Here is an 18,744-nt window from a genome sequence, read left to right on the forward strand (position 1 = left end):
GCGTATGCATTCATCAATTGCACGGGTTTGCATAGCGCAACGGACAATAAATCCACTCTCATTGGAAACAATTAAGCCTAACGTATGCATGTATGAACGACGCACGCATGAAATATACATGCAGCGCCGAAAACACTGTAGAAAGAACAGGCAGTATTCCCCCCCACCCCCTGGCTAAAGATAGACACAAGTTATCGATTTTCACAGCTTTGATTGACGGCTGTTGAACTCTGTAGAAGAAGAGGAAAAAGAAGGAGCTAGTAGCTCTGAGGTCTTTGAAGCGTTCTATTTACGTATTAAGTAGCCCAGACCTGACGGTAAAGGGGAAAAATGAAGAAAAATGCAAGAGTAACAAAGCCTTGGGGTGTAGCACTCTTCACATTAAGTGATATTAATGAGGTGCTGATAACGCGTCTATGTTTCGTACCATCACCTGAATGTACAATCCCCCTGGTGGGGAAACAACAACATCAACAACAGCAACAGCAACAACTGTATGAAACAATAACAACAGTCGATGATGACGAGGAAACGACGCTCGGTAATCCTCTTTAATGTTTGGGTCCGTCTTCGCGGTCCCTTGTCCTGCTCCTGCATCTATCTACTAGTACTATGCCTATCGAGCCTCGGTCGTAACAAAGAAACTCGATTGAAATCACGCCGAATCAACAGACCGTCTGTCCCGTCAACTCGAACATGTCAGGAAGAGAATTCAGAAGCCATAGATACAAGACAAAACACTTGCCGTGACGGAAGGGCAGAGAGAAAGAAAGAGAGAGAGAGGGAGGGAGGGTGCGGGTTAGTTTTTCCATCAAACAACAAAGAAACAAACGAAAGATCGGTTTTTTTTTCTCCCTCTCTCTTTTTTTCTCGGAAAGGGAGGGGGAAGGGGGGTTAAATGGGAGTAAATTGGAGGCTAACGATAGACGCAAACGATCGTTTAATGGCGGAGTCATCAGGAGAGAAACCGATCATGCAAAACAATCAAGTGCCAAAAGCAAATACAAAAACATTACACAAGGCACTGCGTCACCTAACTCAGTATGCGGGAAGGGGGTGGGAGAGAGGGATAGTGGGAAGGGGAGAGAGGAATGGGAGGGAGAAGGAGGAGGAGGAGGAGGGAGAGGAGGAGGGAGAGGAGGCCAAGAGTGAGGAGAAGAGAGAGACCTTGAAATCCAGACACCAGTGCCACTGGGTGAATGACCTGAGTGCCAGCGCGTCCCGATCCCAAGCTCCCTCGCGGCACCGGCTTCGGCTTGGTTTCGAACCAGCTTAGCCGAACGTGGAAACGCCTGTATTCTTCGTCGAAGGTATTAACATGATCCCTTCCTGCAATTCTATTAAATCATCCTCCAATTTCCTTTGACACTCATCCCTGACTGCTGCGCGGTTACGGCCTTCGTATCCAAGCTGGTATTTGTACTCCGAGCCCGTGTTAGGTAACTATACACGTTGGCTCTCTATCTATGACCGTACCCATACTCTCTGTTTCCTCTTCCCTTTTTCTTTATTTGTCCTTCTGTTTCTGCTTATGCCCTTGGCTTTCCCCGCGAATCGGATATCGTCCTCTCGTTCCGAATTGCATCGATCAGATGTCTCGAGCTATCGTTCACGGAGAGATAACGATTCGCGTATCACAAAGAGCCAATCCGCCGTGAATGATAGCGATAACGAGCGACAAAAATAATATTAACAATAAAAAATATATCAGAGCGTTGAAGGGCAAGGTTAAAGCGAAGAAGGGTCAATAAACTGTTGGGTGTACACGTATAAATATAACAGCGCCTGATAAGTGTAAATACTTGTTCGTATCATTAGTCGATGTATTATTGATCTGGCGACTAAATGGGAAAAACCTGACTGTTTTCAGCAATGGCGGGACGTGGTGACCCTGAGAGGTGACCGTAATAAAAGTAATGATGAAAGTTGATCAATTTAAACCGCAAGGTACAAGAATTCTACGCAAAAGCAAGCAAGCACATCAAGTTATACACACCTCCATACGAATAAACACGGGAGACTTACCATATTTCCATAAATATGGACGAATGAATATGAATAATGAATACTCTGCTGTTGCTAGGTTAAATTGGGATCGTGCCAGCACGGGCTCTTGCTTCAAGAGCAACCTGTCCCTTTCTGTATTTCCCTTACTTCCTCTTGCTTTTTCCCTATGAACACCATAGTCTTTGAAAGTTCGGATTTCAAGTCAATGGGCCCCTTTTGTAGGCTTGTTCCATATGAATAGGTTTCATCTCCTGAATAATAATAATAATATAATAATAATAATAATAATAATAATAATAATAATAATAATAATAATCCACACCTCTAACGTAGAGGCCAGGTTCTTGACCAACCCTGAAGTATCTCGTTCTCTAACAGAAGATACATTAACTCAATCGGCCCCTCGTATCTAGCTAGAGGAGGCTGCTACACAGCAGCGTGGAAACGACACGAACTTCAAATTCCGACCTATTACTTTTATCTAAGCCCAACTTTGGACTTTATCCTGTTGTGGTCCTTTCAGCATTATAACCCTTATAAAGAAGCTGCGAAGCATCGAAGTTGGCTGATGCAATATCAGCCGACGAAATTTCCCACTGGATGGTATTCTGTCGTGTAAATTGACGCTAGTGTGCCCTTACGAATTTTTTTTTTTTTTTTTCAAATTTCTTTACTTCGCAGTACTTTCCGCTTTCCTTTAGCAGTCCGGTTCTCGTCAGCTGTCCTTTCGTCGTCCAGCTTCGCTCTCGTTAGTAACCCATCTCTCGTTCACCGTCGTTTATTCGTTAGCGATCCCTCTCGTTAACCGACGTTCTTCGTCAGCAGTCAAGATGATTACTTGCCCGCAAGGCACTCGACCCTCGCCTCCAACGCGAATGAATCTCAGATGAAATGGCATTTGCACAGACCTCCCAAATTCTGGACATGAAATTAATGTAAATAAAAATAAAATAAAATCAGGTTAATGATCACGATGAAGTAGTTACGCCGAAAATAAACGAGGAAAAGAGTACCGTTCTCGCCCGCCCCTGCATAAATTACCTACGTCAGGTGGGTGTTCCGTAAGTTCAATAGGGATATAGGCTCACTTGCTGGAGGGGGCGGGGGGAGGATTGGACAGTTGGTGTTGTTATTTTTCGATCACACGTGTGAGTGTTTCATCATTCATCTAATTTAGGTGTCTGGTCGATTGTCAGACACTGAGAGAGAGAGAGAGAGAGAGAGAGAGAGAGAGAGAGAGAGAGAGAGAGAGAGAGAGAGAGAGAGAGAGAGATTGTTGCACTGATAAGATCAATCAACATTTAAATTTATATAATTGAAATAATGAAAATTATTCTCATTTTCCTGTGACTGATTCAAACCCCGTTCAATAATGTGTTGGATTAAAAAAAAAAAAAAACCTTAAATAAACGCTATGTTTCATTTTTTAATTTGCCCTTCTCGCTGCATTCCTATGCAGTCCGTCAATTATCGTATGTTGCAAATGGCTTTATAAAGAAGGTTGACTGCTGTTTTACCAGAATACCAACTACTAAAGTACTACAGAGTTCTACAGCTCCTCAGAAATCCTATGGATTCAGACAAAACGAATATATCCTTAATCAACGTTATTCCATTGTCCTTTTTGTTTCAATTCATCTTGAGTCCTATAACACACCCAGACATCCTTCGTATTCTGACGATCAAGTCACACAGGACAAAAGGACTCCTTACTTCGACTTTGAGTTAAAATAAATAAATAAATAAATAAACAGAGGAACATGGGGCTCTCCTCCTACTACTTTAGCACATGTGTCGACACCCACACACACAACAACTCGACAAAAAATTCCCCCCCCCCCCCCACCCTTTCTCTCTCTTCTGCTCTCTCTCTCTCTCTCTCTCTCTCTCTCTCTCTCTCTCTCTCTCTCTTTCTCTCTCTCTCTCCTGTAATTCCGATCGACACAAGTGTGTTCACTTTCGGTTCCCCCACATTTCTTACTTAATCTGCATCGGCGAACCTTGTTCCATTTATTGTCTGACATAATACTTGTTACTCAGTGTTGGTCACAAGATACAGACTTCTCGAAGTTTAGTGAACTTGAGATACTAAGAGCTTGCAGTAGATGAAAGGGTATCTACTTATAAAAAAAGAAGAGAGAGAGAGAGAGAGAGAGAGAGAGAGAGAGAGAGAGAGAGAGAGAGAGGTTAATCATATATCAAAGCATAATTATTGATTACCTCTCCGTGCGCCAACCGATACCATTCGAGATATCCTTGAAAATTACAGACGTTTATTTTTGTTTCATCTCTGCTCCGTCTTTCGTCGAGTTAGTCTGCAAGCTGACCTTATCTCTGTTTCTTCGTAAAATGATCATCGGTTTGTTTACAAGAATAAAAGTGGCTCATAAAAAGAACAGCCATTAGTTTTATACCAATTTAAGCGTGTGTTAACTAGATACCCGAACTAATTCAATACTTGAGGTCACTGACATCGTCGTCGTTATGATTGATGGGGCAATACAGTTTTTTCGATCAAACTGTGTATAAATATGCGTATAGAAATTGACTTCACGTAACCTATCATCACGGGTTAGAAATGTATGCGCACTTACTCTGAAACGGCTGAGAGAGAGAGAGAGAGAGAGAGAGAGAGAGAGAGAGAGAGAGAGAGAGAGAGAGAGAAACGATGACGGTTAATGGGAAATTGTTTCTCGTGTCATCTTGATTTCCACGGGATCACAATTCACCCACAGACCCAAAGCACCTGGGGTTGACTAACACCGTGACCTTGAGTGCCTATGACATACGAATTCCCAGAATATCCATCACTACGCAGCAGTGTATGCACGGCTGGCATAACTTAACAGCGAGGCAAAGGGATAGAGAGAGAGAGAGAGAGGGTGAGGGATAGGGGGGTGTGAGGGAGATTAGAGGTTAGAAAGAAGAGGTCGGGTAGGAGAGAGAAAAAAAAAGAAGTGAGGACCGACTCTCTTACGATCGTTATGGATTTCGTGGAAGAGGATGACACGGTGCCAATGACCTTGTACGCGGCATATGACGGGTCAGTGTGTCTTACCAGCAGGTTATATATGTCTAGCGTCTCCATAAATTCCCTGTTTTGTTGTGTAATGATCAACATTTTTACCCCTTTTATTATCGGAGACTCAAGGATTTGTTTACATTTTTGTTGTCATTTTCTTCTTCTTCTTCTTCGAATCTATTTTCAGATTGGGAGCCTACCTGCTCCCGCTCATCATGACTCTCCTTTACCCTGGCACAGTACTCCGTGCCCTCGGATGACCCCCCGACACCTTGGCACTTAGCACTTGGCACCGGAACTTGCGCCACCACGCGATTGCTGACACGTCGCGTGTCGTGTGGCACAGAGGGGAAGGAAGTGAGGGAAAGAGAGGGAGGGGGGAAGGGGGAGGAGAAAGGCTATGAATGAGGGGAAGGCAAATGCCATGAGGGGTTACTGGCCTCAAGGGTAAAAGAGGGATTCGAAGGGATGAAAAATTCTTGGGGGTTTCAACGGGTAAAGGAGGGATTGGAAAGGATAAAAGGGGGATTGGAAAGGATAAAGGTGGAGTCGGAGAGGGTAATTGAGGGACTGGAAAGGATAAAGGTGGGGTTGGAATGCTCAAAGTCAAAGGATGGACAGGAAGGGGGGTCACAAAAAAAGGGGACACGAAGGGAGGAATTATTAATGGAGGATTCAGACGATAAAAGAGGATTAAAAAGCGCAAAAGAAGATTGGACAGACTCAAAGACGGATTGGAAGTGACGCTAGAGAAACTTAGAGCCATAAATGAGGGACTTAAAAAAGATATAAAAGGGCAAAAATACTCCTGGAAGAGACTAAAATAGGTAAAAGGGAGAAGAAAGGGATTCCATATTGGAGAAGTTGGCTTAACGAGGTGTCAATTCTGGTTAAATGGTCAAAAATGAGGAAATGAAAGTTTGGGAGTTGAAATAGTCTCTTAAAAGAGTATGAAAGATAAAAGCACGAAAAACGCAAAATAAACATTTAGAATAAGTTTGCCATGAAACAAAACGGCAAAAAAGAGGTGATAAGCAAGTAATGAACACAGAATACGCGTGAAATAAAAATCAAGCACCAACATATGCAAGGTAAACACATAAACACAAGGTCAACATAGGTCAACATATGATAAAAACAATATCATCACAAATCAAGGGCACGATGCCAATGAAAGAAAAAGAAAATCCAAACAAGGAATAAAAAAAAAAAAAAAAAAAAACAAAAAAAAACACGGCAAAATAAAGAAAGATAAACAAGAGAATCAAAACAAACACGGGAACAACACCGCAAGCAAACGCACTTTGGCAACGCATCACCGCCCAGAGAGAGAGAGAGAGAGAGAGAGAGAGAGAGAGAGAGAGAGAGAGAGAGAGAGGTCCTGTCCAAGGAGTGCATTGTGGCTCCTTGTTTATGCAAAGACCGAAAAGTTCTTTTCACGCAATGCCAAGACGTCAGCCTGCTTGCTTGCTTGCTTGCTTGCACACTCGCAAGCACGAACGCACCTCCCCTTCCCCCCCTACCCCCGCTCGAGGGGCATTTTATTATATCTTGGGCAGCGCTGCTATGACCTACGATAATTTGTTTGTGCTTGCATCACCGCACCGCCTTTTGTTTACGCTTTCATTTCGCGTTGTTTGTTTATATATATATATATATATATATATATATATATATATCTATATATAGAGAGAGAGAGAGAGAGAGAGAGAGAGAGAGAGAGAGAGAGAGAGAGAGAGAGAGGATAAACAAACCAGTACTACATATATATTGATAACAACTACAACAATAGCAACCCATTTCAATAATGATATTGATAATGTCATTACTGAATATAATGACATTGATAATGTCATTACTGAACTTAATGACATTGACAGTGTTATTACGGAATATGATGACATTGATAATGCCATTATTGAAGGCAATGACATCTCCAGTAATAATTAAAATATCATGTTGGTAACATACACAAAGACTTTAGAGCGTTATACAACTTGACATTATCGAGAGAGAGAGAGAGAGAGAGAGAGAGAGAGAGAGAGAGAGAGAGAGAGAGGACAAATGATTAAGCAAATATAATAATATTACTTACGGTCACTGTTGGCATTCCATTCGGTAAGATGGGTCATCGTTTGCACCACGAAATCTGCCTTGGTCAAGCAATCACCTTTTCTTCCCTCACCGAAAAAAAAGACCACACACACACACACAGGTGTCAAAGACTCCAATCAAACCAAAATTCCGAGCCTCTGAAAGCGCACTCGCTTTTGGGACACTGTGCAATCTATTTATTATCTATTTTCACTGTTTTCTTCCTGGGGAAAATCATAACTATTTAATCTCGACTTTTCTGCTTCTCGGCGTGAATCTTAATTTGAACCCTAGACAATGAATGTATTCGTATCTTCATCGGCCGTATACGTCTAATGTTTTGACCGTTCCAACGCAAACGTCTCCGAGCGGCGTTTTACGAAAAAGGCGGAAACACGAGGGACAGCGGTAGAACCCGATTAAAAAGAGAGAGAGAGAGATAGAGAGGGTTGGGGGGGAACTTCGTCTCCGAACGCCTACTAGTGTGCTAGCAAACTAAACGCCAAAGTCCCGAGTCTCTACCCCGAACGCGTTTGTGTACTGAGACCCAACCGAAGGGGAAGGTATTGTACCTCAGGCAACCCATCTCATTGCTAGATGGAAGGAGGGGGTGGGGGAGGAGGAGGGGATGGGAGGGGGGAGGATATCGAGGGGAAAGGGGAGAAATGCCAGTAACTCCCATCAATGCCATGTGCTCGATTTTTTTTTTCCCCGAGAAGAAAAACGTCCGTGTTTTGGGTTTAGGTCAACACGGACGGGAAATGGAATTAATGGCCACGTAGGTAACGGTGTCATTCCCTACCTGTTATGGTTCATTATGAATGGGATTCCTCCGTGTATGAATTTCGGGACATTGTGATTCATTGAGCAAGCGTGGGGCGGAAACTTTTTATGATTAACGCGCCGAAGGAGGTTTGCCCTGGCTACTGCTGAGTATATTCTTCATGAACAAACTTTCGTAAGTAGCAAGCGAGTGTATTTCACGAATGTCGTTTTGGGTAATTAAGAATAAAAATAAATGTAGGAATTCGGAAAGGGAAGCGCGCGGCATCTTCGTCGCCCTCAAGTTGCCACTCCACTTTTACGAATGAAGAAACTATGAAATGAACAGAAGCTGTTTCAAACTAGCTGACGAATACGAGCAAACTCGACGGTGGAAATTGAATTAACCGCGAATGTAAACAACGGAGGAGGAAACAGCGGCAAAACCTAAACGTAAAAAGGGGAAGAAACCTAGAAACAAACAAACAAATGAAGAGAGTGCCACTCGGTCGGGCTCCTCCCGCCAGAGGCACCCAAACCCCTGGGCCGGCACCCCGGCACTTCTCGCTTCTCCCCCGCCTCACCCCCCTTCCTCTCTTTCCCCGTCCCCCTACCCTGTCCCACGCCATCCCTTGACCTTGAAACTCTTATTCATATCCGAAAGAGTTTATCCGAGTACGTTCTCTCTTTCTCTCCCTCTCGCTCTCGCTGCCCCTGGTTGGGAATCAAGCTGCCACTGCTAGAGGATAAGAGACATGAGACTAGAGACACGGAGCCCTTTAGAGACGATCATTTCCGTCGAATTTCTCGGGGAATAAAATCATCTCCTTTTACTGTACTTTACTTTCTATTTTTGGCTTCGATCGATTGACAGTTGAAACTGATATCGGGTGCTCTCGCACTCGTGCACAATGTGATACTCCGGGGAAGAGAGCACGTGCGCACGTAAAGAGTTCACTGACTACTTCTGTGCATGGGGTTAGGTCAGTGAGGGAAAGGAATTTGAAAGTCGTCACAAACACACACACACACACACACACACACACAGTGAGAGAGAGATCCGAAGCTGCTCTGCGTGAACCTTTTAGTAAATAAAGCGGAATGAAGGCGATCAATAGATCAATATCTGGGTTTGACAGTCTATTTGTAGAATAACAAATAAATTGGTTGCTAAATATAAAAAAAAAGCTATCCTAAATAATGAATAAATTATACCCAAACTGATGATTAAATTGTATCCCAAATTGTACTATATAAACCCCACTCTAAATAATCTATAAACCATTCATTAGTCTCACTTCATAGGCCTAGCAGATATCCTTTCATTTAGTCTTACTTTATAGGCCTAGTTTATACCTTTTTGTTTAGTGCCACTTTATGGGGGTAGTAGTTAACCATTCGTTTATTCTTACTTTGTAGGCGTAGTATATACTCATCCCCGCTGAGTAATAATAATAATAATAATAATAATAATAATAACAGAAGCAAGTTGTCCTCTATCCCACCTTTACGATCGACGGAATATTACGAAGGTCACAACAACAAGCAGAGTGCATCCAGGATATGATGACGTCACTGTACGTCATAATTCACGAAAAAAAAAGGAAAATTACGACACTAGGACGGTTTTGGGGAACTTCCAACCAACCCTGTTAAAGGAGTATGCTCGATGGTTGCCTTATTTAAATAAGCGCTCTCTTCACACACACACACACACACACACACACGACTTCGGAAGGGTAACATTAAGAAGGGGTTGCAAAGGCTGATGCAAGAGGCTGTTGTCCCTTGTATGTGAACCATACAAAAAAGGACGTTCACAAGGACATATTATTCTCTCTCTCTCTCTCTCTCTCTCTCTCAAACCACTTGTGTGTCTTATATCGTACAGTACGCTCAGTAACAAAAAACATATACGTATGTATGCATATGAAAAAAAAAGTATGCATATGGAAGTCTAATCATGTATCGAGTAACTTTGACTAAATGTTAAATAGGTGGGGAAAAACTTGTCCAACATTATAATATAAAAACTATAATAATAAAATACGAAAATAGTATTTTATGGAGGAACAGTACGAAAAAGCTCTCTTACTCCGAAGCTGTACCAGCAGTTATACGTATGTAGTGCGGGAAGAAGTAGGTAAAAAAAGGTCAGAATTTTAGTTTATTTTCATAGCAGAAGAGAAAGTCAATTTTTTTTTTCTGATCGCTAAAAGATAAACATAATGGACGAAAATGAAAAGGAGCTAAAATACAGAAAAATACCGCTTGCTTTCGTTTCTCTGCCTGAGGAAAGTTCTAGTACTATTAATACTACTACATAGAAATCACAAAGTATTACTGCTTACATATTCTCTGATACTCCCTACTTCCTACTCCCTACTACCCTGGATCCCAACACACACACACACATAACACACGTGTAGTCTCTCTCAACGAAAACCTGTCACAAGCCACCTTGATAAGTTGTCTTCAACGTCACGTGTCCCTCCCACAAGACACCTCTCTATCAGGTATGGTATCTTGGAAGGATATGAAGAAACTAATATCTTACTCTACATCGAAGAATATGGACTATGCATTAATTATTAAAGCTGTACCTGAACTAACCTCCTTAGACCTGTGGAATTACTGGTCACATTCACTAGACCTATATCGATTCTATGAAGAAATGTAACGATCCCTTGGTCTCACGATCATTTTTATTGAATATGTTTCAGAAAAATACAGAAAACCAAATATGATAAAGTAATAAAGGTACTGTCTCTAACCATTAAGGTTCGAACCTAAATTTGGTAGTTAAGAGGGCTCCAGCTTGGTTCTAACCCACTACTAGGCTATCGTGAATTTCGACATTATGTTGCATTCTCTTGACAATGAAGAAAAAACACTCAAAATACAGACAGACAGGCCTACAAAATAAATACAGAGTTGGCAAGGAAACAAGCCCCTGTTACCACGTGCCTCTCTCACCCCTTTATCAGCATCTGGTGACTTTCGTAGACTTAAAAATTAGGCTGAGATCATGTCAGATGAGTGCAATGACACTTCATTTTTTACGTTCCTTTTTTCGTTTTTGTTTATCAACGGGAGTCCAATAGTGTTATACTTTTCCCTTCGTGTGCCCTTCATGGACGAGGAGGAAGGGGTGAACGACTGATTAGTCAAATCGATAAAACAAAAAGGAGAGATAAGAGGATATGTCATAGCTCAGATCAGCCCCGTTGTAAAGGACGCAATTGTTTGATCTAAATAAACGAATACCAAACTAATATCCGATTCATGGTAATTTCCAATTTATTTTGCCCCAATTTCTCAAACCCCAAACAAGGCCATATTTTCATTTCACTTCTTTTATACATAAAAATTTCAGATTTTCATGGAAACCATATTTCCTAAAAATGGAATTCAGCTTATTCCTTCTAGATCATTTATATTCACATAATCTTATCAGCTGTTTTTTTGACAAGCGTGCGTTCGGACACCACTCGCTGATAGCCAAAGCTGGGGTGACTGAGGATGGTTACAAAAGGTATTTTAACCAAAGTAAAAAAAAAAAAAAAGTGAAAGGAGAATGAAAATATGGTCGACAATAAATTGATGCGTAATACAATAAAGATTGTACTCCATGGGACTAGCATAAAATAATAAAACAAAGAAAACAGGAAACGAGGAGAATATGCAATAATTTCCTTATTGCCAACGCCAGCAATACAGTGACTCATAATTGGAAATACGAAAGCGAGGGTACGACAAAATGAATGAATAAATACGACACAGAAACAGTCCGGACACACAAACGACATCAGAAATGAAGCTTCACTATTATAGCGTTCATATTTGTGTTAACTCCTATATATACATAGCGTATGTGTAGTAAGTAATCTAGATGTTAACAAGTATCTACAGCTTTAAAAAAAAAAGGGTTGGGGGGGGGGGGAGACACAGACCAGGGGGACCTCACTACTAAATTCCTGATAGGGGACAGGTTTTCGAGTTTCGGACACGTCCAGGTAAAGAAGACTCGAGGGTGAACTGTGGGGTGATCGGGGATAACGTCACCCTCCGATCGGTGGAGGAGGGAAGAAAAATTGCAACACGAAGTCATACTCGGACGTTGCGAGGTGGTCTGTGAAAGCATTTCCTCCGTTTCAAAAGGTCTTGTTGCAACTTGGTCTAACGTGTGCACAAGGTTGCATCATTTGTATCTATGTGTGACTTTAGTTATTGCTGTTTTTTTTCTTTTAGTTTTTCTTCATAATATGAATGTATTTTTAAAACTTCTGATTATCAATGGTTTTTTCTCGTTAAAATGGTGCTTTGATTGCTAAAACTCACTGTATATACATATTTTTTCTTAAGATACTTATTCCGTGAAGAATCCATTTCCAATTACCTTCAGATGAATGAGTCACTTCAGAAATTCTCATTGTTTTTATAATTATCATTTACCCATTGCAAACACACCTGTGAGTTCAGGTTCAGGTCCCACGTGACTTGAGTAAATCAATCAAAGTTATTACTGTAACAATTATAATGCAATTTTGCATGAACGTAAACGTAATCAGGTCTGAGAACTGACAATACACCCACACACACACAAACATATATATATATATATATATATATATATATATATATATATATATATATATATATATAGATAGAAAGAGAGAGAGAGAGAGAGAGAGAGAGAGAGAGAGAGAGAGAGAGAGAGAGAGAGATAATGGAATCAGGCTACAAGAAAAACGTTGAAATTGTATAATAAAAACAACATAAGTCGTATAAATAGTAAACGCCTTACACATGAACTTCAAATCGGTCTATTACGAAATGCTCTCTGGAATTCCAACGAGTTAGGACACAACAAACATAAAAAAAAATAATATAAAAACTTGCCCTCTACTAAACATTCCTTATTACTTCTGATAAACTACAATTTGAACATTTATACGTCATTGCAAGCAATGCGCTGAACACCGGTTATTTAGCGAACAAGCAAAATCTCTGTGCAGCAACAACTTTGGAATCCCCTCTATTATTATACGACACTTTTTCCCTCGGCGTCCGGCAGCGACGTTGGGCAACTTCCAGTGTTCAAGATCAAGGTCAATGCGGCCCGTCGTACGTACCTTGAGGGCTTGCCACCCAAGCTTCCTGGCGGCAGAAATTCAAACTTATCGGCCGTTTTAGCACCTTAATGCACCCACGAGTCCGGGAATCGGCCCGAGGGGGCGTTTGGGGGTTACGAGGGAGAGGAAACCTAGTTGACAGAGGTCACTTATTGCGATCATCATCCATTGAGGGGGCGACTGGCAAGAACATACACACAGCATTAGCGTGTTGAAGTATTCCTATCTGGTCTCGCCAAAGTTTCGACGAAGCTTCTCGCCTGAAATTCCTACGAAGAAGAGTCAGAATCGAAGCATTTTTCTAGAATCTAGACCTAAGTTATTGGTGTCTTGTGGACGAGATAACCAAAACGAGATAAAAACGAGAGTGGATTCGGTCCCTCTCCTTAACAGCTTCGTTATTACCTCATCCATCGCCTCGGCTCCTTGCTTGCTGCACGCTTGCTTCCTTCCCCAAGCAATGCAGCTCCCCCTCACCCTACAACCCTACCCCTTTTTCTGCTTGGAACCCCCTTTCCTCAACCCCCTTCCTGTTCGGATTCCATCCACAACTGAAACCGTCACCCGGGTGGAATTTTTGAACAATCTTGCTACGCCGTGTACATATTTCATCAGGTTTTACAGTTGGCAAACTTTGCAAGCGGCTTGTACCATCCAACCATCGTACTAACTATATTATATTATATATTATATTATATTATATTATATTATATTATATTATTATAAAGTGCATACAACCCTAGACACAAAATATTAGCATGTGTCTACCGTGTGCAAGTCATACTGTTTTGTGTTAAGTATATATGGTACCAAAATGCAAATAAAACATATATACAATGCACATAATATGCGAGTTAGTGTATATTTAGTCTAGCCTTAGGCCTCTCTCTCTCTCTCTCTCTCTCTCTCTCTCTCTCTCTCTCTCTCTCTCTCTCTCTGAGGCTCTTGATATTAATATCATTATTTTCTTGTGCGAATCACAAACACTGATTACTGAAGTTAAAATACATAAATATACATATATAAATATGTAAGCACATAAATGAATAGATGAACGTTGAGAACGTTCCGCGTCAGGTGACACATACGTGAGTCGACCAGAAGAGTTTCTTCTTCCCATCTGCATTTCTTGTGACATGTGAACACTCATGAACAAGGTGGTCTTTGATTCATATGTCTTCTTCTGGTTTTTGCACCCGCTCTCATCCCGACCCTGAGACGAGAGAGAGAGAGAGAGAGAGAGAGAGAGAGAGAGAGAGAATGATGATGCGGTAGCCAGGGTAATATCATCCTTAAGAAGTTGCAGGCGAACGAGGGAGATTTAGTCTTATGGACGCGTGCCATAAGAATCATTACCTCAATCTGTCTCTATTCGGGGGCAGTTTTTGCATTCCTGATTGACTTAGTGAAGAATAAGAAAAAGAAGAAGGGTAGCGAAACACGCAAAACGGAATCAGCCCAAAAATACAAACATGCAAATTCAAAAACAAGCTCAAACATCGGTCTACGACGCGCTGAATAAAGAAGAAGAAGAAAAAAAGAGGCCCCAAAATATACATTATAATAAAATCTGAATGTGCTTTATGGCAGCGATGCATAAAAGCCATTTTCCCTTCCTCGTGGCCAAGTGGTCCCGCCTATTGGATAGAGTTCTTGTTGTAGCCTGAACTGGAGCATCCCCACCAAGGACATCTAGAACCATCATCCGGCAGGAGTCCCTGGGGGAACGGATCGGGTTAGTATGTGGGGGTAGGATGGCCTCCCTTGGACGGGAGGATTGGGTGACGAGGGGGGAGAGAGAGAGAGAGAGAGGCCTTTCCTCACTCCTATATTGGGCAGGACCTCTTATAGTTTTGTGGGAGATAGGACACGTTGGGGAAGACCTACAACGACAGGAGCTCTGCATCTGAGGACGCTCTCAAAGGACGCCAATAAGGGACCAGCTGTTACGTCACACAGAGGCATAATAAATGAAGGTCATCTGTAGGTTTTTTTTCTTCTTCTTCTTCTTCCTGGTCCTGAAGAGTTAATCGGGGCCCATTTTATGCGATCTGATTCGTAGGGGACAGAGGGAATGCCGTTTTGTTGAAAAGAGAGAGAGAGAGAGAGAGAGAGAGAGAGAGAGAGAGAGAGAGAGAGTGATTCCCAGGAAGATGTGGGAACTTGGGGAGATTGAATGATGTCAATGCAGTGTATATTCGAGGGAGGTAATGCGTAATATACTTCCAAGGCAATGCTTATTTGTTTGGCTTTTTCGTTACTGTGGAGACTTCCTGTGATATATAAAATACACACACATATACATGTAACAATATATATAATATTGTATATATATATATTATATAATCCCTATTTGTCAGTTATACGAATCCTCTTGTATTGTCTTTTTCCTCATGTATGTCAGTTTCTGCTCAGTAAAGGACGTCTAACGTCGAAAGGTCTCGCAGATACTCCTTCGTTTATTTTCCTTCGTGGCATATATCTTTATTTATGGATTTATCACGTTCCTAACTTTCGTGATTCAGTTATACATATATATGTATGTATCTATAATCCTGCAACACCACTTGTTAAGACTGCAATTGCAAAATACACAGACCTCTATACCTCCCATCTCTCTCTCTCTCTCATCTGACAGATTCCTCCCTGCTCCTTTTCACACGTGCAAACACACACCTGTCTATCGTCCCGTCGCGCTTTGCGAGAGAAAGGAAATCTTTGCCCATGTAACAATAGCCGAACTGCATAGATCTCTCTCTCTCTCTCTCTCTCTCTCTCTCTCTCTCTCTCTCTCTCTATCTCACTCTTTCTCGGTTCTCAGCTCCGGTCTCTCTCTTCTTGCTCTCTCTCTCTCATCATTCCATTCCTCCCTCCGCACCGTTCCTCCTGGAGAGGAGTTGGAATCGGAAGAAAAAAGGTTAGTAGGGGGAAAAGAAAGGGAGATTGCAAATGATGCAATGAGAGGGAAAGGCTGATAAAAGAGGAGATGCATTGGTAAGCAACCCTCCCCCCCCACATGAAAAGGACCAGGGGTGGGGGTAGGGAGGAGGGGAGAGGGTTTGAAAATTTTGGACTGCATTGGGCCATTGTGTCCAGGTATGAAGATTTCCAAAGGATTGCAGTTTAGCTTCGGGTGGGGTTTAGGCCGTGAGAGAGAGAGAGAGAGAGAGAGAGAGAGAGAGAGAGATAGAGAGAGCAGGTCTTTTCTCCCTTCCACCTTTCATTCTCTTCGTCGTATTTATTTACATTACGGTCGATATGGGAACTCACTGACGAGCCAATTTTCACCCATAGAATTGCAGACAGTAATTTTTCGTTCAATGCAGCAACGCCATTCAGATGCAAATGTACGAAGGAGGCTTCTTTTTTAAAGAATTCTTTTATTTCTTTTCATTGAAGTCATATAATAATAAGCAGAGGGGGTTTACGGGATCAGCTGCAAGTGTGGGAAAGTGACAGGACAGAAAAGTACAGGAATTGGAGAAGAAGAAGAAGAGGAGACAAGAAGCCAAGGGGTGGATGGGAAATGTCAAATACGATGTTGCCCAGGATCAGGTGACGAGAGATTGACAAGCGTCCATTGAAAATGATTTGTTAATGACAGTGAGAGAATAAAAAAAAAATTGTGATTTAACAAGAAACTCTCTGTACAAGGATTTTTGAACGTTCAATCATTTGATGCAGATTAAAAAAAATAATGGAATTTTAAAGAAAAAAAAATCTCTCAAATGGTTCTTAATAATAATGTGATACAGAGTAAAAAAATTAAGTTTTGATATAAAACCTTTATAATCTGGTTTAATAATCATGAAACAGAATTTTTACAAAAGGAAGAGGAATGATAAAATAATAACAATTAATAGTGACAACGGTAAAAGGAAAAAAAACAGAAGTAATAGAAAACCAGAGAAAGAGGAATACTAACAATTAGTGGCAGCAATACTATCAGTAAGTGTAAAGAAGACATGTTGTCCATAAATGAAAACTGCTCCTTCTGTTTTTGCCCGTCTTCCACAAAGTTCAAGGGTCCTTCTCAGTAGTGGAGAAGCGCTAGCAATCTCCACCCACGCCCATTATAAAAAAAAAAATAATTGACCTTGAATTTGGAGGGATGCAGAGGTTGGTCCTCTGTTGCCTTGTCAGAAGCAATGTTCCGGAGGACCGCCGGAATGTCCTCGACGAGGTCGATTTGCAGAGAGAGAGAGAGAGAGAGAGAGAGAGAGAGAGAGAGAGAGAGAGAGAGAGAGAGAGAGAGAGGTTGTAACATAATTTTCAAATGTATCCATTAGCTAATATATTTCTTAAAAAGTAACAGCTGGTGAGAGAGAGAGAGAGAGAGAGAGAGAGAGAGAGAGAGAGAGAGAGAGAGAGAGAGAGAGATTCTATTGTGCTCCAAGTTGCAGCTTTTGGACCAAGAAGCAAAATGTAGATGATCCGTTAGACCCCTTCGGAATAACTCTTATCTAAGTTCCTAGTAATTAGATATTATATATATATATATATATAATATATATATATAATATATATATATATATATGTAGGTTGGAATGGCTCCATTTTCTCAGATATATACTAATATATATATTATATAATATATTATTATATATATATATAGATATATATATATATATGATATGTGGATGATGATCTGTGTGTGTGTGTGTGTGTGTGTTATTGGAAATGGCTCCATCTATATATATAATATATTATTAATATAAATATATATATACTACTTATATAATAATAAATATATATGTTGTGTGTGTTTGTGTGTGTGTTTATGGGAAAGGGCTCCATTTTTTCTCAGAAAGGATTAATATATACATATATATATATATATAGATATATATAATATTTTATATATATCATATATATATATAATTAATATTATTATATATATATTTATAAATTCTTTCTTACAACATAAGAGATCACGTACTACCTATATTCAAGAATTGTACCAGAACTAGGAAAGCATCGCAAGTAGTAAACAAATTGGAAACAAATATATCTAAAAATGAAGCAGTTAAGCTTCATTTCCACACACATTATACAGGTGCCAATACATGACCGTGGATTTGTTTCTCCATTATTGTTCTCATATATCATTCAGATCTCACGTAACAAAGGAAACTTAATAAAACTAAAAGACTGGGGACGCTCAGTGTGTCAGACCAGTACGTGCAAGTGTGGAGGACGACCAAGTGTTAAGGAATGGAATAAACATCACTATATACCCCGACGATATCTCCATAAAAAGGGTTGAATCATTTAAAAACAAGTGTGCATGTTTGATGGCACCATGACGATACGTCTCCCGATTACCTCTTTACGTAAATAATTCCGAGAGAGAGAGAGAGAGAGAGAGAGAGAGAGAGAGAGAGAGAGAGAGAGAGATGTAGGTGTCCGACATTCTAACAGGAAAATCATGGGGTTCACGTAACGTTAGATCGTACGTATCAGAAATACCAAAATAATTGGGTAATTAATAAATAGTGCATATATATATATATATAGATATATATATATATATTATATATATATATATATATATACATATGGGTATATTTGTATGTATGATGTATGTATATATGTATGTATCTAGTAGACCTTGCGACTACGGATATCAAAACGAAGCCTCAAAGCATCGTCAGAAGTTCCATCCTTCAAGGATCCCTGAGGTGAACTAGATCTGGATTCCTGCTGCCCTTGGGAGTATACCGT

The 18,744-nt window shown here is 40.7% G+C and overlaps 1 protein-coding gene across 5 annotated transcripts in view; it reads right to left on the bottom strand.

Moving 5' to 3' along the window:
- Positions 1 to 18,744, bottom strand: part of LOC135219945 (uncharacterized) — a 62,080-nt gene that overhangs the window by 13,689 nt on the left and 29,647 nt on the right. The window contains exon 1 of one of the 5 annotated variants that reach the window (XM_064257182.1): positions 7,125 to 7,682. The exons of the other annotated variants lie outside the window; for them this stretch is intronic. The gene's annotated coding sequence lies outside the window, so the exon portion shown is untranslated. Of the gene's footprint in view, positions 1 to 7,124; positions 7,683 to 18,744 lie in introns of those variants that run through there. 5 annotated transcript variants of the gene reach the window in all.

Source organism: Macrobrachium nipponense, chromosome 1, assembly GCF_015104395.2.
Source record: "Macrobrachium nipponense isolate FS-2020 chromosome 1, ASM1510439v2, whole genome shotgun sequence".
NCBI classification, from domain to species: domain Eukaryota; kingdom Metazoa; phylum Arthropoda; class Malacostraca; order Decapoda; family Palaemonidae; genus Macrobrachium; species Macrobrachium nipponense.